This window comes from Canis aureus, chromosome 6, assembly GCF_053574225.1.
Source record: "Canis aureus isolate CA01 chromosome 6, VMU_Caureus_v.1.0, whole genome shotgun sequence".
Lineage (NCBI taxonomy): Eukaryota > Metazoa > Chordata > Mammalia > Carnivora > Canidae > Canis > Canis aureus.
The window spans coordinates 61,361,481-61,386,359 of record NC_135616.1 but is presented as its reverse complement, the minus strand read 5'-3'; the positions used below and the strand labels follow the sequence as shown (position 1 = coordinate 61,386,359).

At 39.2% G+C, this 24,879-nt stretch overlaps 1 long non-coding RNA gene across 11 annotated transcripts; it reads right to left on the bottom strand.

The window, feature by feature from the left end:
- On the bottom strand, positions 1 to 24,878 carry LOC144316222 (uncharacterized). Of its 11 annotated transcripts, none has more exons than XR_013382077.1 (6): positions 24,737 to 24,878; positions 23,169 to 23,538; positions 16,391 to 16,609; positions 14,164 to 14,223; positions 765 to 1,018; positions 1 to 219 (listed from the first exon to the last, which is right to left on the bottom strand). It is a non-coding gene; the product is annotated as an uncharacterized LOC144316222 (long non-coding RNA). The 11 variants fall into 11 exon arrangements; XR_013382076.1 differs by having other exon boundaries at positions 765 to 1,014; XR_013382073.1 differs by having other exon boundaries at positions 16,447 to 16,609.
- Position 24,879: the final 1 nt, after the last annotated feature.

Genomic DNA, 24,879 nt, shown 5'->3' with positions numbered 1-24,879 from the left:
TGAAAATAGCAATACGTTTATTTTTATATTACATTCTAAATGAATATGTCTCAGGAATTATTCATGAGAAGGTAGTCACTGAGATCTTAGGGGTTCCATTCAACCAGGATCAATCTTGTACATGCTGTGTTCATTTTTAGGAGTAGTCTTAATAGGCTGCCACAGTTCTTCTTTCTGGGCCATGTCTAGGAAAGGTCTCACCACCTTGAATTCTGCTACCTGGATGCAAGGGTAATAATTAGATAGGAGCCACTTCAAATTTCTAATATCACACTTATATATATATTTAAACCTACCTACTTTTCCTTTTTTCTTTTCTTTTTTTTCTTTTTTTTACTTTTCCTTTTTTCCCTTTAGATCAATGGAAGAGAGAACTACCCACATCAATATCCTTCACTGACTGGTACATGAGTCCCAGTCTCTCCATCCTTCACTGGGAGCTCACTTCTCCACTTCCCTATCGCAGTTCCTTACCATCAACATTTAGGTGTCCTCAAGTCAATGTCTCATCTCTAATAAGAAAATTCCTCTCAGCTTTATAATGTCATTTATCTATTGCTCTCTTCCCCTTTCTACTCCACTTTAAAGAATAGTTTCATTCTCTTTCTCTTCTTCTCAATAAGCATCTCCTCCCCCAACATATACCTTTTTTTTTTTTTTTAAACAGAATCCCTATTTTTCCCCAAAGATGTGGTGACACTGTATTCGAGGCAAGTCATCTCATTTTCTACTACCAGTGATTGATTTAGGAGAGGACACATTACCTCATTCTGCCAAATAAGGCAGAAAGAGAACTCTGGTGGAGGGCTGTTGGCAAACTCTCTCCACCCTTGAATGACTTGCTTGAGGAAGTGATGCCTAAAGCTGTGATAGTCATCTCAGGAGTAAGAGGAAAGGCAGTGCAACACAATGGTTGATGGCACGAACTCTGGAATCCAGCATTCAAATTCCAGCTCCTCGATATGCTGTTTTAGGACTTGGGCAAATTACCGACTGTCTCTGTGCTGACCTTTCCTATCTGTAAACCAGGAAGGATGATAATAACTTTAACTACTTGATAGTTAAGGGAGGTTTAAATAAGTTAAGCTTTCTAAAACAATGGGACTGGGAGAGGGTTTGTTAGATATACCTGAGAACAAAAGCCAATAGAATGAGGAATGGATAGAGGCGGAAAAATCTGGGTTCTGGAGGCCTCACTGAACCACTGAACTACCTACTTCTGGATAGTTTGTTTGCATTTAGTAAGCTACATTTGGTAAGATATTCTGTTATTTTCAACTAAAAGCATCCTGATGTGTCTCACTCTACTAGTTTGCTTTTTTTTATATATATTTCAGGTTTTTTGTTTTGTTTTTATTTTGTCCTATTTGATGGTGCCAGGAGCACTGTCTATCCCTTGGCTTAAAAAGGGTTTATAGGGCAGCCTGGGTGGCTCAGTGGTTTAGAGCTGCCTTCAGCCCAGGGCGTGATCCTGGAGACCCGGGATTGAGTCCCACATCAGGCTCCCTGCATGGAGCCTGCTTCTCCCTCTGCCTGTGTCTCTGCCTCTCTCTCTCCTCTCTGTGTATTCTCATGAATAAATAAATAAAATCTTTTAAAAAAATAAATAAATAAGACTTGTAACTTCCATTGATTGCTAGGTCCACTCCCCAGTCATCTCATCAAGTTTCATGGCTTCAATTACTATATAAGGACTCCCAAATATAAATATATAATACAGATCTCTCTGAGAGATTTCAAATATGAAATGATTACTGCATCTCCATAGATATATCAGAGGCAACTCAAATTCACCATTTTTAAAACTATGCTCATTACCTCTCCTCCCATCAACTCTAAAGCAAGTCTTCCATTCATGCTTTCTTCCTTGGTGAATGCATAATCATACCCCTGGTGGCCAAAGCCACATATGTGGATATTATTCTTAATTCCATCTCTCCTGTATCCATTCTATCCAAATTGACCATTAAGTCTTATCAAAAAGATTCCCACCCTGGAGATCACTAAAGCTGGAGCAAAGTGAGCAAAGGAAAAAGACTAGATGGAGATTAGGTCAGGGAGGTAAAATATGGCCATAACACAAAGGCCTTCTAGGCCTTTTCCTTTTCACTTGATGAAATGGGAAGCCATGGGAAGAGGAGTGGGTTTTAAATAAAGGCATAATATAATCTGCCTTCTTTTTTGATAATAGACTGAATATTGGCAAAGATAAAAACAGGCAAATTAAAAGGCTATTAAAATAATGCAGATGAGCAATGAAGGTAGTTTGGGCAAGGGTTGCTGTAGATGTTAGTAATAAGTGATTGATTCCATTTTGGATATATTTTAAAGGAAGAGTCAATATGACTTGTTAACAGATTTATGTGAGATGAAAGAAAAAGAGAGGGAGCAGAGATTACCTCAAGGTTTTGGTCCTAAGTAGCTGGAAACATGGAGTTATTGTTAACTGAGATTGGGAAAGATTACATAAAGAGCAGATCTGGGGAGGGTGTGTTAGACGTTTATTTTGGAATAGGTTGTTTGAGATGTCTATTAGCAATCTAAGTGGAGTGTCTGAATAGACTATTCAGTAGACAATTCTGGATTCGGGGCTGGAAATATAAATTTGGAAATCATTAGCACATGGACAAAATTTAAGATAATGAACTAGATGCATAATCAAGGCATTGAACATATTAAGAAAAGAGAAATTATCTAAAGACTGAGCCCAGGAGGATACCAATATTCCTCAGAGCACCTGAGGAACAAAGGAAACTGGGTAAAATAAGACTGGAAAGCTAGGAGAATTCAGTATTCCAGAAGCCAAGTGAGGAAAGCCGCATAAAGATATGGATGTAAACAACTATGTAGAGGTTGAAGAAAGGTTAGATAAGGTGATGATTGCTAACCATCAGAGTTAGCACCATCGAGGACAATGACAATCTGTGCTGGTTATTAAGTCTACTTAAATTAAAATGTCTCATTTAGATTTGTACCTTTTTTTTTTTTTTTTTGAAGGTTTTATTGATTCATTCATGAAAGACACAGAGAGAGGTAGAGACATAGGTAGAGGGAGAAGCAGGCTCCCTGTGGGGATTCTGATGCAGGACTCTATCCCAGGACCCCGGGATCATGACCTGAGCCAAAGGCAGATGCCCAACCACTGAGCCAGGCACCCCAGAATTTTACCCTTTTTTGGGAAGTCCTCTGTGACCCTGCAAAGCTGAGTTAAAAACCCCTCAATGTGCGCCGTATCTCACCTGTCATTTTACACTCATCCCAAGGTTTTGAAATTGCCCTTTTACTTATCCGTCATCACCTCTAAAGCACACATGCCTCAAGGGCAAAGACTTGAGTGTGATCACTGTTGTACCTTGCACAGTAACTGGCAAAAAGAAGGGATAATATTTGCCAAATAAAATTTAATTGCATGGCCTCTCATTTGTGCCAGAGAAGGCCATCCCTGCCAGGTTTAAAAAAAAAAAAAAAAAAGGGTGGATAATAGGGAGTAGCCAGATCTAGTAAGTATCAGTGACTCATCCTTGGATGACAAAGACTAAAGTTTTCACCTCATTTGCTTTACTTCCGATTCAGAGATGCTTGTTATGACAATCCAAAATGAGCTTCTAATGGAATATTTAGGTGTGCCGGTTACCTGGGGGCAGGAGAACAGCCCAGAGCCAGCTAAGCAAATTAGTGTCATTAGTCAGCCATGCCTACCTCAAGGATACCTTATCAATGGATGGATAGCTTGTAATTTTCCTAAAGTTTTCATGAAAGAGGGGCTAGCAAAGGGAATGAGATGTGCATAGTTCAATTCTACAGTCTACTAACTGAAAGGTTGGCCAAGGCTTCATTGAAACCAAATGTTTTTGTTGGAATCGAGTATTATGAATTGGTTTCCTTATTATTTCTAGAGATTTATATATTATTTTTCCTATTTCCTTTTAGTGTGGAAATATTCCTAAAAATAGGCTGTAGGACTATTATAATAGTAATTAAATTAGCAATTACATAATGATGTTATTGATAATCAAAGGATTAAATAGTAATTGTAGTAGGTCATTTGATTTTTTTTTTAATTTTTATTTATTTATGATAGTCACAGAGAGAGAGAGAGAGAGAGGCAGAGAGAGAAGCAGGCTCCATGCACCGGGAGCCCGACGTGGGATTCGATCCCGGGTCTCCAGGATCGCGCCCTGGGCCAAAGGCAGGCGCTTAACCACTGCGCCACCCAGGGATCCCCTCATAATGGTTTTTTAAAAAACAAATACAATCCAGCAATTGCATTGCTTGGGATTTACCCCAAAGACACAGATGCAGTGAAACACCGGGACACCTGCACCCCAATGCTTATAGCAGCAATGTCCACAATAGCCAAACATGAAATGTGCTAAACTAGACAAACTTCTACCTTTCTGATCTCATCTTTGTTACTTTTTTATCTTGCTCATGGTACTGTAGCCACATTATCTCAATCACACTCTTCCTATTCCTTAAACACCCATAGATTTATGCCACAGTACCTTTGCTCTTGCTCCCCCCCCCACCATAAGAATGCTCGCCTTCCATATTTTTCCTTACCCAGGTCTTAGCTCAACTGTTAGCTCAAGGAGGCCTTCCCTAAATACCCTTTTCCTCCACCCTGCCTCCAGATGTTCTTTGCCACATCATTAAAAATGTTTTATTTTATCTTAAAAAAAATTAATGTTTAAAATTTATTTATTTTTTTGTTTGAGTATAGTTGGCACACCATGTTACATTAGTTCCAAGTGTACAACTTAATGATTTGACAAGTTTATGCATTAGGCTATGCTCACCACAAGTGTGGCTAGTACATTGACTATGTGCCTTATACTGTGCCTTGATTCCTGTGACTTATTTATTCCATAATTGAAAGCCTGTATCTCTCATTCTTCTTCACCCGTTTTAGGATTTTTTTTTTTTTTTTTAACATCAGCTAATGCTTACTTTTCCCTATCTCCATTCCGAAATACCTCCCCAATTTCATTTTAAGCACTCTAAGTAAAGCATCTCTGGGCACCTGGGTGGCTCAGTGGTTGAGCATCTGCCTTTGCCTCAGGTCATGATCCTGGGGTCCTGGTATCAAGTCCTACATCAGACTCCCCACAGGGAACCTGCTTCTCCCTCTGCTTAGGTCTCTGTGTCCCTCATGAATAAATAAAATCTTTAAAAGAAAAAAAAAGCATCTCCAACTTACATCAACATCTTATATTATTACATAACTGTGAAAATAAACCAATATCTCAATTTTCTTCTCCTCTTTCTCTTTTCTCTCTCCCTTCCTGAATTCTAACCTCTTCTTGAATCAACCCATCCATCAGTCTGTCTTCTATAGCAGTCAGGAAATTTGTTGTTACAAATGTAATATGGTTATGTAAGATGTTAATAGGGGAAACTGGATATGTTACATATTACTATCTCTGCAACTGTTATATTCATCTAAAACCATTCTAAAATTTTAAGAAAGATTATGTTAATAAAAACTACTAGGTTCTAGCTTGTTTTCTACAATTTTGCAGAGATATTTGTCAAAATATTATCACCTTTCTTTAACTTGTTTCTGTGGTAATCATAATTTAAAAGTCTGCTTCCTGATGCTATAATAACAAATATAAGATATCTGATACACAGGGACATGTGGGTGGCTCAGTGGTTGAGCCTCTGCCTTCAGCTCAGATCATCATCCCGGGGTCCTGGGATCAAGTCCCACATTGGGCTCCCCACAGGGAAACTGCTTCCCCCTATGCCTGTGTCTGCCTCTTTCTGTGTGTCTCTCATGAAGAATAAAAAAAAAAAAAAGAAAAAAGAATCTGATACACATGGCTCGGTAAATGTCCATGAATAATTAGCAAATTAAAAAAATCTGCAAGGATTGGCATTCATATCATCCCAGGTTTTGCATATTAAGCTAATTGCTGCCCTTTCTCTGGAAACCATTAGAACATTAAGAAAATTCTGAGTTAACATGCTATTTTAATATCTTTCTGATACTTTGATATATTAATCCCTAACATAGTTAAGTCAAATATATTTACTGATGGAAAGCGAATAAGGAGAGCATTGTTAGCTTTCCTTTAATTCACTTCTCTGATTTGCTACATGAACTTGTATTCTTAATTGAATATTTTTAATTCAAAAGTCAGTAAAGAATGATTACAGAAATATCAATCTGGACAAAAATGACTCATCATTGATGGATATAATCCTGTTGATGATGTTAACTATAGTGTGTGACTTAGAGAATTACATATGGAATAAATATTAGAGATGGAAAAAAGACAATTACTGAAAGTTAACATTTATAAAGCTTCATCTGTTAATTAACTGAATAGATTAATATAGTGTCGGGGGATGGGACAAGTTAGTAAGATTTTGAACTTCAATTTTGGCCTTCTTTCATAAGTAATTTTTTGCTATGATAGTTCTTTTTCATTATTTTTTTTCCATTAGTCGGAGCTTTCGGAGGAACAATTATTTATGGTTCTAAAATTGCTGGCTTGCTGCTATTTATATTCATTAACTGCTAAACTCTCAGGGAATATGTGCCTCAGGGAACTGGGTAATGGTCCATGCTAACCAAGAACAGTGATAAAATGTTTGACAAATAAAACTTTCCACTTCTACTTCCCTTGTAGGAAGTTTATTAGCATTTACAACCACCATGATGTTAGGAACCAACACTTATTAGAAACCACTTTTGTGTAGAAATACTACTGGCTTCATGCCAACTCTTGAGACTGAAGGGACCAGTTGGCACTAAGCACAAATGGACTTTATTCTCATCTGCTAGAGTCACTTAGAGTTTAATATAGGAGCGACTAAAGCAGTTACTAGTTCATGAGAGGGCTAAGGCAGCCAATATTTTGTAAACATTTCAGGAGTGTTTGAAAATCTTGGTGAAAGACTTTGCTCATCACAAGTCTGTTCAAAAATGAAAGGTATTAATAATATAATAAAGTAGCCAGGCTTTGATCTGAAAGTAAATAGTAATTTGTTTTTGTTGTTATGGAAGGGAAATTAAAACATGTTACCTTCACCCATATATTAAAGCATCTGTTTAAATAATAAATATAAAATCGATTACTATTGAGTTTAAAGTCTGTGGAAGTTTAATCATAATGGCTTTCTGAGTCTCCTTTACTTTATTTGTAGTAAATGGGGGAAAACAAGAGAAGTCTCATAGATCAGTATAAGGAAAATTTCAAAAACAATGTATGTTGAAATGCTTTAAAAAATGTAAAGCACGTGTTGCATTTTCTTCATGATATATTATCTAGTAGATACAGGAGAAGGATGAGGAAATTGGTTTTCATCTTTTTTTTTTTCTTGACTACTTTTGCCACCTAACCCATATGAGTACAATACCAATAAAAAAGATTGCTAAATTGCTTTAATCATGAACAAAACCTCCCATTGTTAGTCTCTTTCAAGAAAACTGAAACAAATGACTCAGTAGAAACCTCTGTGTTTTCGTTATTTTCTTTGGTATATACAAGCTGTGGGTTTGCAAAAATATTGGGTACTAAATATTTAGCTTAATACAGGGCATTTGAAATAGTATTTCCTTTCAAACACTTCTGCATAATTAGTGCCAAATTAGGCTTTTTTACATATTCCTTTCTCTATTTGGATTTTAGTATAAAAACTAAAACTCCTCTTTTGGGTGTGTTTTTGTGTGTCTGTATATGCCCATGTGGGTTTGAGTATTTTACAAATATCCTTGTTTTGCAGATTTCTTTTCCAAGCGCATGATCATCAACTACTTTCAAGAATTTGTACTTATCACAATTAAACTAACTTTAAGAACAACATTTAGGGATGGAAAACAGGTATCTTACTGTAAAAAATGTCTCACTAAATTCTTCTTGAAAAATCATAATTTATTTAGTCCTCATGAGAACTTATAGACTCCATAGAAGTTTATGAAAGTCACCGTTTCTGGCATTTATTTAGCAAGAGTTTCAGGTAAGTATAGTCTTTGAATGCTAATTAACTGATTATAAATGTCCAACTTTTTTCCCCTCAAGTGTTGAATACTGTCCATTCATCAGCCATAGACTGACCAAATCCCTATATTCATTTTGTCTACCTTTTGCCCATCTAATAAGGCATGGGCATTTTTCCTGATTGGGAAACCACCTATTTGTTAGATATTCTAAATTTAAAAATAGGGAAGAGAAATTTCAAAACATCAGAGTCCTACAAAATATACAGCTGAAATATGTATATAAAATCCATCACTAAAATTGTTGTTATTAATAAACACATATCCATTAACTGCTAAGTTACCAAATTCATACTACTCAGCAGCACAGTAATGCTGACTAATAAAAAAAATCAGCATTTTTAATAAGCATTATGGAATTCTATGATCTGGTCATGAAAATAATCAGGTGTTCACATGCCCAAGGTGAGTGCTAATAGGTGCCTCCCAAATTCTTGCACCACCCTTTACTTCTCCTAGGACAATATGAGTTAAGGGTTAGAAAGACAGGACAACAATGCAATCTGAATTTTTAATCTCTTTGCCTTGTCCCTTCATAAACTGAAATCAGCCTGTTGATCTTCCTTTGATAAGTAAGTTGAATTATGCCTTTCAAGGAGCTGGCCGTCATCCATGTGATGTCAGACTCAAGTTCTAGTTTAGGTCAAAGCTTTTAAAACTAGGAAATGGTTGAGAAAATTGGTTACTACAACCCATTGAAACTTTCACAGCAATTTGTTGATCGCCTAAGTTCTATTGACTAGTATGTGGCAGGTCTGGATGGAGAAACATGACATTTCAACAAACTCCTATCACTGCCTTTAGTTCCTACCTACGTGGTGTTAGAATTCAGGCCTAGCTGTGTCCTCACCTCTCCCAGGAAGGCAAAGCTATGGAAAGCATAAATCCTGCCCTCAAACACTAGCTTCACAGAGAAAAGCATACACATGGAGGCAAAAAAGAAAATAACTGAGACTAAAATTACTTCTTTCTCTCTTAAGAACAATCAGAATTTAAGAAACTGAATGATCAATGTGGGGAGACCATCAAAGTTCATTGAAAAAAACTGGATTTTAAAGGCCTTAAAGAGTGAGTAAAAATTAGTCAATAATTCTCAACTCTGGCTGTGCATTTGAATTGCCTAAGGATTTTTTTAAAAAACTACCTGGGCCCCACCCTCAAAATTTCTGATTTAACTGGCCTGGGGTGTGGCCCAGGAGAGCTTTACAAAGCTCTCAGGTGATTTTAATGTGCAGGCAGGGTTCAGAACTTTAGACAAAGAAGAAACAAAGGAAGAGGGAAAGTAGAGTGTAAGAACATGTGCCAATCCATTCACCCATTTACTCATTCAATAAAAACATTTATGGAGTGTCTACTCCATGCTAGTCATTGAACTAGGTGGTGGGTCAAAGTCAAATGATTGAGAAATGATGCTTGGAGTTTTCCATCTAGTAAAGAGTTTCATGTATAAACGAGTTATTACAATGTACTGTGACACTTCACAGAACATTACAGGACCATGATTATCTTTTTTTTGTTGTTGTTGCTTGGCATGTTGGTTCTCAAACTCGTAGGCAAATCAGAATTGCCTGAGGAGTGTTAAAAGTAATGTTTTCTGCGTCCCACACCCAATCTGATTTGATTGGCTTGGGAATCCAGATTTAAAACAAAACTAAACTAAACTAAACAATACAAAATACTTCCCTGTGTTATTTAAATACACAGTATCAGACGAGAGGAATTGGCCTCTCATTGATATGACCCTCAACATCTTGGCTTATTCACTCCCATGTTCTTATGCTAGAGCATCATTCCTAACATACAACAGGTACTCCCAAATATCTGTTCGTTAACATAGTAGGATCAATATATTATTAAATGTCATACTCCACAAATTTGAACCATTCTTTGGAGAAAAGTTAGGTCAATGAAGTAAAATTCTGAATAGCCACATTGTTTTAATGAAATTAAATTACTTCTCAAAGAATTCATACTTCCTATAGGTTAAGATACAGATAGGTAAAGACCTTGCAGTTCTTGATAGATCTCAAAGAATTTTTGTTACTTTATTCATTCATAATTGACAGTTCCAAAATAGAAATGCCTCAGCAAAAAAACCCCACATTTCTTGAACTTTGCATTATGAACAAGATTTTGGACATTACAGCATATGCTGTACTTCTCTTTCTGCCAGAGTTGGAAGATATATAAACCCACATTGGCTACACATCTAAAGAAACTTGAAGAATGTAAACTAATCATTCTAAAATCTATGATAACGTTTCTCATAAACTTTTTTTTTAACAGATCCATCTGTTCACATTTAAAATACACTTCCTTTATCTTAAGTATGATCAAACTGAAGATCTGGCTGTTCATTTGTATTTTCCAGGAAGTCCCAAGTTCCAAAGTGCTATTTCAGCTGGGACACTTGTATAAAACCTGTTTCTATTCAAGAAAGAGGAGTATTTGAATTACTTTCAATCTATGAGCTAGTTATTTTTAATTTAGTCCCTAAAGAGGAAGTATATTCACTGTAAAATGGCCCACCACACTTGAATCTTAAAATCAATTGGGCTAGTTTTGCATCTCCAGAAAGTATGCTGTTCCTTTTACCAGGATAGCTTTAGGTAAAAGATCATCTCCTCAAAAGAGAAGTTATTAAACTGAGATTGAGAAGGAGAATTTGCTTACTTGAGTTGAGAGTCTTATGGGTCGCTATGGAAAGGTTTGGTGGGGGTGAGGGAATGGATAATGGAAAAATGGATCAGGTGGAAAGACATTGTAAGAAAAAGAGAGGAAGAAAATAGGAAAGATTTGGATGATCCCAAAAAGCTACACTTGAACCCTCAGTGTGGCAGGCATGTATGTCATCATGTAATTAACGGATCTTTAGCCTCCGTTGGAAATTTGGTGTCACATCACATCTAGCTGTGAGAAGGGCAAGGTTTTTAAGGCAGAGTTGGAAGAGAGGTTCCAGGGTATTTTCTGAACTGAACTCCAGAGAAGGGAGGTTTCCAGTCTTCTGATAGTGACTACAAGTAAAATTACCGTGTAGGATGAGGAATGACTCCAACAGAGGCAAGGGAGAGAGTAGGGGCACAGTTTTGTAGTATGAGAAATTAGAGCATTCTTGATGTTAAAGGAAATTATTAACCTTTTGTGTAGGGAATGAAATAGACTCAGAGGGAAGACTTAGAGCTAAGAGACCTTGGAGATCATTATGCCAGCCATCTGATTTTTTAGGTGAAAAAAGCAGCATGGTACAGTAATTAAGAATGTTGGCTCTGGAGAGAGTAAAACTGCCTGGGTTCAAATTTTATTTCTACCACTTATTACTTACCCCTTCTGTGTCCAGTTTCTCTAATAGTAGAGCAGAAGTGATACATAGTGTTACTCCTCTGCTGTGAGAACTGATGAACACAACTAAAATGCTTAGGACAGTGGCTGACATGTAATAACTGCTCATTAAATGCTATAAGGACATAGCAGTTGCATATTTGCAGTTGCAAAAACTTGGCCAGGCATCGGCCAATATAGACTGGCTTACATCCAGATTTCCATTGTTTTCCCATCTGGCCTTGTTGGTGTCTATACGTTAGGTAGTAGAACTTTATTTTTTATTTTTATTTTTTTATTTTTATTTTTTAAAAAATATTTTATTTATTTATTCATGAGAGACACGGAGAGAAAGGCAGAGACACAGGCAGAGGCAGAAGTAGGCTCCATGCGGGGAGCCCAACGTGGGACTTGATCCAGGGTCTCCAGGATCAGGCCCTGGGCTGAAGGCGGCTGAGCCATCCGGACTGCCCGGTAACAGAACTTTAACACTTGCTCCTTTTTTTTTTTTTTTTCTTTTTTGTTTGGTTTAGATATTTTGGTTTGGATGGTTTTCTGATTACTTGTATAACTTTATTAACCCACTTATTAGAGAAGTAATTAATCTTTTATTCAATAAAGTCTTTTCCTCTAAAGATTATAAAAGATTATGCTGGTATCAGTGACAAAACTGACTCAAGCCAGCAATGTACTGAAATCCCTGCATGTTGAAAGGCCATGAATACTAAGCCTTATTTTGAGACCTCCCAGCAACTGGCAGCTATAGATCTCCCTGTGGGGCAGCCTGGGCTCAAAAGACCCTCTGCCGAGGCAGAGTCTGGCTGAGAGCAGTTGGCTTTTCCCTCAGGCCTCAGAATCTCCTGCCCTTTTAGAAAATGAAGTAGTCAACTGTTGATCTCAAACCCAGGGCCACACACATTTACGTGCATGCACACATACTCCAAAACACACACATACTCACTCTGACACGTGTGAGCTGAACTCTCTGTAGGAATTGTACTAAAGGGCACAATATCATAATTTGATATTAGCTGGATCCCAGTTAAAAAAAACAAAACTGCACGAAGTGAGTAAGGAGAGCTTCATAAAGGGACTGTTTACAAACATGTGGGCAATGTTTCAGAAAGGCACAAACAGTTGGTGTAGTACTCTGCCGGAAGTCGCCATCTTTAGGTCTGAAGCGAGGGGTCAAGGCTGGAAGGCATTATCAGGACCCAGAGAGAGTGCTACATAGGGCAGGCCACACAAGAGAAGCTGTGGCCTTCATTAAAAGAATGCAGTCATCTTAAAATGCAGGAAGGAAAGCTAGAATATTGCAGTAGCTTCCCTTTCCTCATGCTCCTCAAATTGCTGCCAGCATCTCCCATGGGCTCAACCCAGCCAATCCTCAGAGGTCAGATTCCTTGAGCAAAAAAGTAGGGTGGAGATTGTATCTGTAGCGGTGCATTACAACTTCTTGTTGCTTACCATCGATCCTTATATGGGTGGAAAAAACTGCATCCTCAAAACATAGGGAAGGGAAAATCTACTCTCATATCAATTTTATCATATTCTCATTTCAAACCTAAAATGTTAGCCAGGATCAGTGGTGTTCAAATAAAGTCTTAGGAAGGAAAGGAGGGGCATGACAAAATAATTTTCAGATGTCAGGTTGGAAATGTTTTCAGATACAGTGAGAGCTAGCAGTGACAATCTTACAGATTTTCCTTGTTATAGTTCAAATATTTATCATCTTTTTGAGTGGCCAATAGACAACAGACATTCAGATCTATATGTGAGCTATTACAGTGATTTCTCTAAGTTTACATCAAGTCGTTCATATTTAGTTTGTCTTTTATGAAAAGGGGCAGTTTTAGTTCTGAAATGATTCCGACTCAGAAAGATGAAAAAATGTACTCACACCCAAACACTGGAGAAAACTAGAAGAAATAAGGATCTAGTTCAGTTTAAAATGAACAATATTAGAATCTATGGGGTGCCTGGCTGACTCAGTCCATTAAGCATCTGTCTTCCTTTCAGGTCATGATTGCAGGGGGAGATTGAGCCTTGAGCCCTGCCATATCCCATTCCCTGCTCAGTGAAGAGTCTGCTTCTCCCTCAACTTTTCCCTCTTCCCCTTCCCCTGCTCACGCATACACTCTCCCTCTCTCTATCTCTCAAATAAATAAAATCCTAAAAAAAAAAAACCAATCTAATAACTACACAGATATGTTACTGAAACATAAGTTTTCTCTATATAATCACTCTAATTTCTACAGAAGATAGCTAAATTAATACTGATTTATCTGCAAAGTAAGCCTAGTTTTAAAATAACTTGGCCTGATTATTTACATAAATGCAACAAGAGTAGCAGTTGACCATGTAGGCTCTTTAAATCCTGTTTTGTTGGGGAAATTCTTAACAAAATATTAGCAAATGGAATCCAACTATGCATTAAAAACCATTTACCACAATCAAGTAGGATTTGTTCCTGGGATACAAGGGTGATTCAGTATTCACAAATCAATCAATGTGATACTGACATCAACAACAGAAAGGATAAAAAATATATAATCATTTCAAAAGATATGGAAGAGAGGTGATTTATTTTGCCAACAACTCCATTTTCCATTTCACTGATGAAGAAACTGAGTCATACTGATGAAATGACTTGTACAACAGGCTATTGGAAACTCAGCTGGCAAGTTGCAGAGTTGGATTTGAATATGAGTTTATCTGACGCCAAATCCCTTGATCTCTGCCAATATACTCCCCTGCCTCTCATGGGCAATAGATACTGCTATTTAAAAGGGGGATAGTAGAAAGTTACTACCTTCAGGGTAAATGGATAGATTTACCTTCTAGTTATATATCTTGTATGAGTGTTGATGGTTTTTGTGCTGTACCCTCTGTGGAAGCTTCAAGTGGAAAAAAGAAAAATTAAAAATCCTGTATTATGTATTCATAGTTGGTATGATTTATAATTGTTATTAATAGGATGCTTAAATATTTACCTGCTAAATACTAGACATTATTCTTCATTTTGTGTAAGAAACAATCCACAGATGGTTTTATTTTTACATCGTGTGCTCCCTAGATCTGACATTATGTCTAAAAGTACCTGTTGCCAGGTACTAGGAATCAATCACTGATCTGGTCTTCGGTATCTTAAAGTGAAATAATTAATTCTATCAGAACCACAAAACACTAAGACAGCTTTGAATGAAACATACAACATGTACATAAATCTACAATTGCTTTGGTTTTGATCATCTCATTTTACTCAAATATGAAATTTCTTATAACCCTAACAACAAACTGTCTTTTATCCTGATGCTTTCTTGGTGTTGTTCTTGCTAGATCAAGTATCAAAATTGGTAGCAGATAATTCTTCATAAACAAATTTTACTACTCCAATATTCTGAAAGTTACTGGACAATATGGTCCATTAATTTTTCTTAAACTATGACTAATACTTAATCTTGTGCTGTTTTCATAGAACTCTTGGTATCTTATTCTGTTTGGATTTGAAAATTTGATCAGTGTTGTCTCCCTCTTGCTGTGAGATGTGACTGTATTTTGAATATTCTATGAACTGCTTGAAAATAGATCCTGTATACCAGGGTTTGACATTTGTCTTGCAATATCTTTTAAAAGAGTTGATATGCCATGAAATATAAATAGAAAGGTGATGGTTGAGATATGAATTCAGTAAATTATTGAAATTTCTGCTTTATTTTATTTCTTCCATGTTATGGATTCAAATTTAGGCTATCTGTAGTTAGATCTGGAAACAAAGCCTATTTATTCAACCTGTCTGCCACCAGTAGTCACGGAATTTCCTACTGTCCAGACTCATGGTCTAGTGTGGCAACAGTAATATCGTCAAAGGAAATAAGTACAATACAGATTGATAACCTTTAATCTGACAATTTTGCTAAAGTGACCACTTTTAACCCTTTACTATTTTTATTCTATTCTCTCTTATGAGTGCTTGTGTACTCAATTGTATGTTTGTTTCCTCTTTCGTAAAATAGCTCACAGGTAGAAAAAATGTGGCACTATATTATTCATTCACATTTAATCATATTTAAAACCAATTTAGACTATCTTGTATATCAAGGAAATTCAATTATTTATATGATTCCATAGCAACCCAACATTAAGGAAAATATTGAACTGAGAAGCTTGCACACACAAATAACCTTGCCTCCACAGTGGGAATTCTACAAATTTCCAAACAGGAGTTGATATTTTAGTAACTACAACAATGTTATCAAACACAAACATACAAGGAGTTCTTTTCCAAAGTAAGTCTACAAACATTGGGATTTCCTACCTAAGGCTGTTTTCATTGGAGAGAGCTTTCATAGGGTGAAAAGTTTAAACAGTAGGAAGCGATGCAAAATAAGAGTTTCAAGTCTCAGAATCATATCCTTTGTTTTTCTTTTCTTAGTGTGAGTGACTTCTATAATAAGTCACTTTTCTTACTGTGAGTGACATTATTTTATGACTTAGTGACTCATTTGGCCTCTTCGTGCCTCAGTTTACAAACCCAACTTAGAAGATGATACTGCTATTATTTAGACTTATGCCTTTATTTATTTTTGAGATTCACCCATGGAGAGTAAGTACTAAAAAGCTGTATTTAAAAAAGATGTGGATTTGTTGCTGTAAACAAGTTCCACTTATAAGAAATCCTCAGAGGATTTCTCCACGAATGTCTTCTGAGAAAGAAATCCAAAGGATGAGGTGAAAGAAGAAGAAATGGCCAGTTCTCAGGGACTGCTGACATTCAGGAATGTGGCCCTAGAATACTCTCAGGAGGAGTGGGGATGCCTGACCCTCCTTCAGTGGGGATTGTACAGGGATGTGATGTTAGAGCTACAGAAACCTCTTCTCCTTGGGTCTCATGTCAAAGCCAGACCTGGTTATCTTTTTGGAGCAAAATAAGGAGCTTTGGGATGCAAAGAGAAAAGATGAGAAGCACCCAGGGCTTGCTGCCTTTAAGCTGCATCTGGTCACTTTCTTTGGAAAAGGAAATGGCCCTGGCACATGGAGAGAAAGGAGACGTTAGGCGCACACCCAGGTGAAGTGAGGACTGCATTTTCACCAGGAGTTGAGATCACAAAATCACAAACCCAAAGTCTTCAAAAGTGCTGAACGTAGAAAACTGCAGACCAAGAATACCCTATCTGGCATAGTTGTCTTTCGAAAAGAAGGAGAGTGCTTCCTGGACAAGCAGAGGCTGAAGGAGTTCACCAATATTGGCCTTTTAAGAAATGGTAAAAGGACTTCTTCAAGCTGAAATGAAAGGACACCTGATTAGATTTACAATTTCGAGGATGCCTGGGTGGCTCAGTGGTTGAGCCTCTGCCTTCAGCTCAAGTCATGATCCTGGTGTCCTGGGATCGTGTCCCACATCAGGCTCCCCACAGGAGCCTGCTTCTCCCTCTGCCTATGTCTCTACCTCTCTCTGTGTGTCTTTCATAAATAAATAAATAAATAAATAAATAAATAAATAAATAAATAAATCTAAAAAAAGATTTACACTTTCACATGTTTTCCTGTTACTAACCAGGAAATGTCTATATATAGGTTAAATTCACGATACTTTAATGTTGTGCTGGTGGTGGGTAAATCACATAACTCCAGTATGGAAGTTAAAAGTACTAAAAACAACTATAACTGAAATAATTTGTTAACAGGTCCATAAAATAAAAGTATATAAAGCATGACATCAAACACAAAACATGCTGGGGGAGGGTAATAATGTAAAGCATTCTAGTATGCTTTCGGATTTGTTTTCTCAGCTTAAAACAAATTAAATAAAACACCTGATATTGAAGAAATCCTTAGAAAAGGCAAAACTATAGAGACAAGAAGCACTTTAATGGTCGCCTGGGGCTCCAGGTGTGAGTGGCAAGGTGCTGCCAAAGGGAATAAGAGAACTTTCTGAGGGGATGGAAGTGTTCTCAGACAGGGTTGGGATGGTTGCACAGCACACCTGCATAGATTAACTGAAAGCCATTGAACTCTGTACTGCCCGTGGTATCCAAGTTATACCTCCATAAGAGGTAATTTTTATGTGACTCCCACTTTCCTTGGAGTGAAGGCAGAGTTTTCACTGTGCCCCAAAGGGCTGGCCTTAGCTGGCCTCTCTTTGCCTCTCTGATCTTACTTATTTTCCCTCACTTCATCTACTCCAATCATATGGACCTCCTTGCTGCTCCTTCACCACACCAGGCCTCTCCTACCTCAGGGCCTTTGCACTGACTGTTCCTTTAATGTCAAATACTCTTTCCCATGTACTAGTGTGAATTTCACACATCCTTCAGGTCCTTGTTCACATGTTACTTTCTCAGAGAAGTCTTCCTAGACCACCCTTTGTAAATTGCAACCCTTCTACCCATTGGCCTTCACTTCCTATCCTCTTCCTCAACTTTGTTTCTTGCCATGGCACTCATTGCCATCTGACCTGCTATATATTTTTCTTATTCATCTTGTTCATTGTTCATTCCTGTTCCTCTCCCCCTACTGTACCTTTGCCTTTTATTAGAACTGAGCTCCCTGAGGACAGGGCCTCTGTTCTTTCATAACTGTACTCCAGCCATAACACAGGCCTAAGAGGTAGAGGGCTTCAATACACAGTTGAAGGAATGAAGGTCAAAGTGTGGCCCCATGTCTGAGCCGCTGGGTGGGTAATCTGGCTAATGGAGGAGCAAGCTGGCTGGACATGAGATTGGGCCAAGGATCCTGCTCTGTGCCAGGTCTCTCTCATGTACAATCCCCAGAAACATCTGTTAAGAGGACTCTGAGGGCTGGGCAGGGGCTAGAAGAAGCAAAATTTAACAGCAGCACCTTAATCACTGCTGGCATCCACCATCCACATCAGGGAAGTCCACAGCCTAACCTCTGTTTCAAGATCCATTCATTCCACAAACACTGAGCTCTTGTTTTGTACTTGGCCCTGAGCTGGGTAGTGCTGGGAACACTGTGATGAACACTCTATCCTCCTGGGACTCCCAGTCTTGTGGGGAAGACAAACTGGTCCCCACATAGTGACAATCCCAAGTATGCAGAGCTGGAATAGAGGAGCCCAAAGGGCTATGGGAGACCAAAGCGGGTACCTGGCCCAGTCTAAGAAAGTCAGAGAGGAGTTTCTGGGGGGAGAGAACTCTGAGATCTATAGGGCTAATAAGGATCAACGAAGTAAAGAAGGGAGAAAAGGCTACAGGAGGAAAGAGTAAGGTACATTCCTGGAAATGAAAGAAGTTCAGAATAGCTGCTTCTCCTCTAGTCCAATGGATCTGAAGCAGGGATGATTTGGCCCCCCAGGGGGCAGACCTTTGGCAATGCCTGGAGACATTTTCTGTTGTCACAACTGGAGAGAGGTATGTGTGCTATTGACATCTGGTATGCAGAGGCCAGGGGAGCTGCCTCACATCTGATAGTACATAAGACAACCTCCTCTTCCAATGGAGAATTATCCAACTCCAAATGCCAATAGTACCAAAATTGAGAAATTTCATTCTGACTGTAAAGAGATCACACAGGCCTTGATCTGCTAAAGAATCTCTACTTTATCCTAAGGACACGGGATGAGCTTGAAATGTTTAAAGCAGAGATGGGTGTGTTTAAAAGCTCAGGGCCATCAGGTCAGCCTGACCCCTAGTCACCCCAATACCCTCCCACACCCTGACCCAACACATGATAATTTAATAATCAACAAAAACTTGGAGGGAGAAATACTTCCTTTCAGCAAGACTATGAGACCTCTGAAGACATTTCTTTCTTTCTTTTTTTTTTTTTTTAAGATTTTATTTATTTATTCATGAGAAACAGAGAGACAGAGACACAGTCAGAGGGAGAAGCAGGCTCCACGCAGGGAGTCCGACATGGGACTCGATCCCAGGTCTCCAGGATCATGCCCTGGGCCAAAGGTGGTGCTAAACCGCTGAGCCACCCAGGCTGCCCTCTGAAGACATTTCTTGAGCTGCCTCCAGGCCAGGCCAGGCCCAAGTTGGGGTGGTAAAAAGGTTCAGACTGGTTCTATCAAACCAATCTCATCCAAGTGTCCTCCACAGGTGACATTATTTGCCCCTCGTCTGGGCTCCTTCAGTCATTGGCACAGACTTTTGCCACCATCCCAGTTACCTAGGATTGTAACTCTGTTTGCACATCAATCTCCTGTTCCACTCCACTGAAGGCAAGGACCAGGCTGGAGTCACCTTTGTGACCCACCCCTGGGCTGGCCCTCCTGGCCAAGCCCTCCAGTTACCACTGGAGAAATCATACCCCAAAGAGAAAAAGAAGGTGCCCAAAGTCTTACGAAGAGAGACTCCCTACCCCCCTCTTCTCCCCTGTACTGGCTCCCACATGGCAGTGACATCCCAGGGAAATGGCTCCACCACATTCCTCTCACTCTATCAACTGCCTGAAACATGGCCATCTGAACTGCCTGGCATGCTCTGCAGCTGCAGTTCAGTGGAGGAGGCACTGGGTCAGAAGTCATCAGCACTGGACTAACTGCCCCGGAAGACTAGTTTATGCTAAAAGCATGCCCATTCCAGTTTTGACCACCCTGCGTCAGCAATGTCTGGCAACTTCTATATGAGATGGACCTCAGACCTACCTGGGGTGACCTTCTGGAAGCACTTTGCTGTAGTCTCCCAGTTCCTTGACTTCCATCCGTCCATCAGCCTCCACAGGCCATGCCCTTAATTACGACAATTGCCTGACTTTTCCAGAGCCAGAAAACCCTAGTTAATCATTGCCTTCACTGCAGGCACTGTGAGAGAGACCTAAGAATGGTCTCTAGAACTGGAATCCTAGAGTCAGGAACCGGGACATTTGGGCACAAGTCTGCGCCCCTCTGGACCACTGTCTCCCAGGCTCAGCAAAGAGCCTGGTGGTCTTAGGCACGAAGGTTCCCTTCTTGTGACAGCATGAGCAACTAGGGCTAGCTGTCAGTATGAAAAGTCTCTCTGGGTAAGGGCCCCCAGTACCCTGGATTCTTCAAAAGGAGGCAGGATACCTATCCTGGGAGGCCATGCCTTCTCATCCCCCGGCCCCCAGGAGGGAAGAACTCCCCAGGTCCACCTCTTTCTTGGCACCTACCCAGAGCTGTTTCTCTGGCTGCCTCCTGCACCACCGCTGTCCTCTAGATTTTTCGATATATTACTTTTAATGAAGCTGAGACCCTCACTGTCCCTTGAAACATCACAGAACGGTGGGCAACGCTGTTCTAATTTTTCAAATCTCTCAAAATCAATAGAAAACCACACATAAGACTAAATTTCTGGATAATAACATTAAACATTAACTTTCTTGGTTGGACACTTTTCCATATTATCTACTAAAAACAATCCACATTAAAAATCTTTTTTCATTTATTAAACTTGTGAGACACAATTCATTAAAAATGAACTCTAAACTTAAAAGTGACTCCTTGAAGCATAGATTTGGCAATAGATAACTTTTTAGAAGGTCCTGGCCAGTATCCTGATCTAAAATGTAACTCTCTCTTTGTCATCTACTATTAATAAAGCACCTGATAAATCATTCCCATTTGAACCCCACACTGCCACACAAAAAATCAAAATAGACTTTTTTTTTCATTTGAAAAACTGAGAAATTGAGATTATGAAGAAAATGACACCTGTTCAGTCAAGTCATAATGATGGAGCTAGAAGTTCAATCTAGTTTTCTCACCTTTAGGTTTTATTAACAAAATAAAATAGATAAGATCTTAGTTCTGCAGCCGGAAGAAAATGGGTTAAAATACTGGCTGTGCCATTACATGCTGGAGGGTACTGGACAAGTTAGGTAATCCCTTTATCAGTCATTTTCTTTATCTTTAAAACGGGGATAGCAATCGTGTCCATGTCAGTATTGGTATAAGAATTAAATAATGACCGAAGCAAAGTACTTAATATAGTCCCTGGCTTGTAATAAGCACTCAGTAAATGTTTGCAAATGTAATCAGCCTTGTCTTTTCTCCTCAATAGAGGGAGCCTCAGGGAAGTGGTAAAAGCTTGGCTTTGGTATCAAACAGATGCTACCTGATTTCTGTTTTATCACATGACCTGTAAAGGCATTACTTACCTGTAACCCGTTGGCCAGTTTTGTTATGTGTGGAGCCTTAAGGAATATTCTGAAGATTAAAGCTCTGATCTACAGAAGGGAGCATTTAATAAATGTGCAATTTCTTTTATTCTACCTTGAAACTTCTGAAAAAAAAGTTTATGTACTAAGTACTTATTTCATCCTATGCATTTTGCCCTAGTGCTTACATAAACCATCGTATTGAACACTGTATCACCAGCACCTAGGACAGTGCCTGCATCTTAGTAGGCACCCAACAGATACATGTTGAACTATGTATTTCATGCAATGGGAGACAGAATTCTCTGCAGGTTAGGATGGCCAGAGAAGACTCCATGAAGGAGATAGAATTTAAGTGAATCTTGAATAATATTTGGAAAATATGGTCACCATATAAGAACAGTGAATGATAGTTGGGTGACTTGCTCATGAGATCAGCAGCCCACGAAACCTAAACTTTAATTATGTGGAGGAATGATGACCCTTGTAGAAGTCCTAGAGATGATATCTCTCTCTCTCTTTTTTTTTTAAGATTTTATTTATTGGGATCCCTGGGTGGCGCAGCGGTTTGGCGCCTGCCTTTGGCCCAGGGCGCGATCCTGGAGACCCGGGATCGAATCCCACATCGGGCTCCCGGTGCATGGAGCCTGCTTCTCCCTCTGCCTGTGTCTCTGCCTCTCTCTCTCTCTGTGACTATCATAAATAAATTAAAAAAAAAATAAAAAAAAAGAAAGGTTAAAAAAGATTTTATTTATTTATTCATGACAGACACAGAGAGAGAGAGAGAGAGGCAGAGACACAGGCAGAGGGAGAAGCAGGCTCCATGCAGGGAGCCCGACTTGGGACTCGATCCCGGCATCTCCAGGATCATACCCCGGGCTGAAGGCAGCGCCAAACCACTGGGCCATCGGGGCTGCCCATCTCTCTCTCTCTTTTTTAAGATTTATGTCTTTATTTGTGTGTGTATGAAAAAGGGAGAAAGAGGGCTGAGGGGCAGAGGAAGAGGGAGAGAGAGAGAATCTCAAGCAGACTCCCCGCTGAGCATGGAGCCAGATGTGGGGCTCAATTGTAGGACCCTGAGATCATGACCTGTGCTGAAATCAAAAGTTGGATGCTTAACCAACTGAGCCACCCAGGCACCTAAGAGATAATATCTTTCAAATCCGACACAGGAGATATTCAGCATTCCAAGGCAGGAGCAATACAAATCCTAGAAAGAGCATAGGGAAAAATGAGTGCAGATTGGTAATTTTGGAAATGGAAAAAAATTAAAGTTATCTTTTCCATCTTTCAAAAGTAGTGGTAGAATGGTTCATTAGGCTGTGTTCACAATTCTGATTTAATGAAATTTCAAAAAACCAGTTTCTCCTTCATATACTTTCCTTTGACTCTAATTTTTCTTTCTTTTTTTTTTAAGATTTTATTTATTTATTCATGATGGACAGAGAGAGAGAGAGGCAGAGACACAGGCAGAGGGAGAAGCAGGCTCCACGCAGGGAGCTGATGTGGGACTCGATCCCCGGTCTCCAGGAGCGCACCCTGGGCCAAAGGCAGGCACCATACCGCTGCGCCACCCAGGCATCCCCAACTCTAATTTTTCTATATGACTATAATCATCCCATTAATGTTAATGAATATTCTAGGCATACATAAAAAGGAGCTCTGGGAGCGTTGCTATCTTGTAACTATGGGTTGCAATAGGAGGTAAAGTTTTGTTTTAATAATTGGAAAATATTCAAAGGCATTGGGCTCCTACCTGAGGTAGGGGAAAGACAGCTTCAGAAAGTTCATTGAGTTTTCTTCTGCATGGCACCCTCGATTTTGGGTCCAAAGTTATCTCACTGCTAGAGGTAGGCTGTGTTAGGTAAGAGTTCAAAGTGCTAAGGACATGGAAACTATTATCAACAGAGGTTTTTGAGAGGCATAGGTACATGCATCTTGGTTTTGAAATTTCCTTTTGAGGCAACCCTAGACTGTATTAGAAGACTGTCACTGATTTCTCTGTTGAGGTTGAAGACTTATGCTCTTTTCCCCCTTTCTGAGTCTCCTGGACACACTCCATCTGTATCTTTATCAGCTCTTTCTGTAGCTTTGATAAACTCTGCTTTCACCTCCACCTCCACCCCCTGAAAGAAAAGAACAGAATAATGAGGTTAATCTGAGAACTTCACATTACATTTTGACTGCTTACTTGAAAGACCTTTACCTATTTATTAACTTGTTCATGTCTTTATTTCATTTGTAAAAAACATCTCATTCCCATTCCTATTGACCATAATCTGGAGCTTGTCACCATCCAGAACTGCTAATACTTAAAGTCTTCAGTTTTGTCAATCTACTTCCTGGCCCTGTAATTACCCCTCATCATCTGTTCTACAAAGCCCACACAGTTTATAATTCCAGGACACTTCTCCTTTATCTTCACCTATCAATGTTGTCAATAACTCACAGCCTTCCCCTCCAGCCATGATTCCATGCTTCACATTCTAACCTCTCCTCTCCCCAACAATCTAGATTCCAATCTGCTGCCACCACTGCCTCGTAAAACACCAGACATAGAAGAATCTAGTGTTTCCAGCACTGCACCAACAAAGTAAACTTCTACCCAGTGCCTCCCCAATTTCTCCTCTATTCTTAAAACACTTAGTCCTTAAGAAAATGTAGCTATTAGGGACGCCTGGGTGGCTCAGTGTTTGAGCGCCTGCCTTTGGCTCAGGGCGTGATCCTGGGGTTCCAGGATCGAGCCCCACATCGGGCTCTTTGCATGGAGCCTGCTTCTCCCTCTGCCTGTGTCTCTGCCTCTCTCTGTGTGTCTCTCATGAATAAATAAATAAAATCTTAAAAAATAAAAAATAAAATGTAGCCATCAAATAAAAGTCCTCTCTCCACATCTGTCTCTCAATCTAAAGATTCACTTGTTTCCAAACTCACTATTCTCTTATTTTTCCTCTTTTAAAAGAAGGGGTGTCCCTGCTCCTAAAGTTAATCTCTGCCTGAGCTCTTGCGTTTCTATCTCAGCCAATCTCTCAAGGCCTTTACCTATTAGTAAGCCCATCTCCCTCCCGTATTCTCAAATCTATATTTTCCCCCTTCCTATCAGCATTAAGGTTGCTTGAGTCTCTCCTATCTTAAGAACAACAAAAATTCCCCTCAACTCCACATTGGCCTCCTTCTACTATCATCTTCCTTTCCCATCCGGAACACCTACTCAAAAGGGTTATCTACTCTCACTTCACTTTCCAACAACCCCTCACTCTTCATACTTTTCTATATTGTTTCTGCCTTTACAAGTCTATTAGAATAGATGTTCTCACTAATGATTACAGTGATTTCTTAGAGTTAAATCCAATGGATCATTATCAGTCCTTGTAACTCTCTGTAGAACTTGACATCATTCTTCTGTTCCTTTCTCCCAGAATCTTTCTTTCCCTGGCCTCTGTGACATCATACTCCTCTGCTTTCTTTTG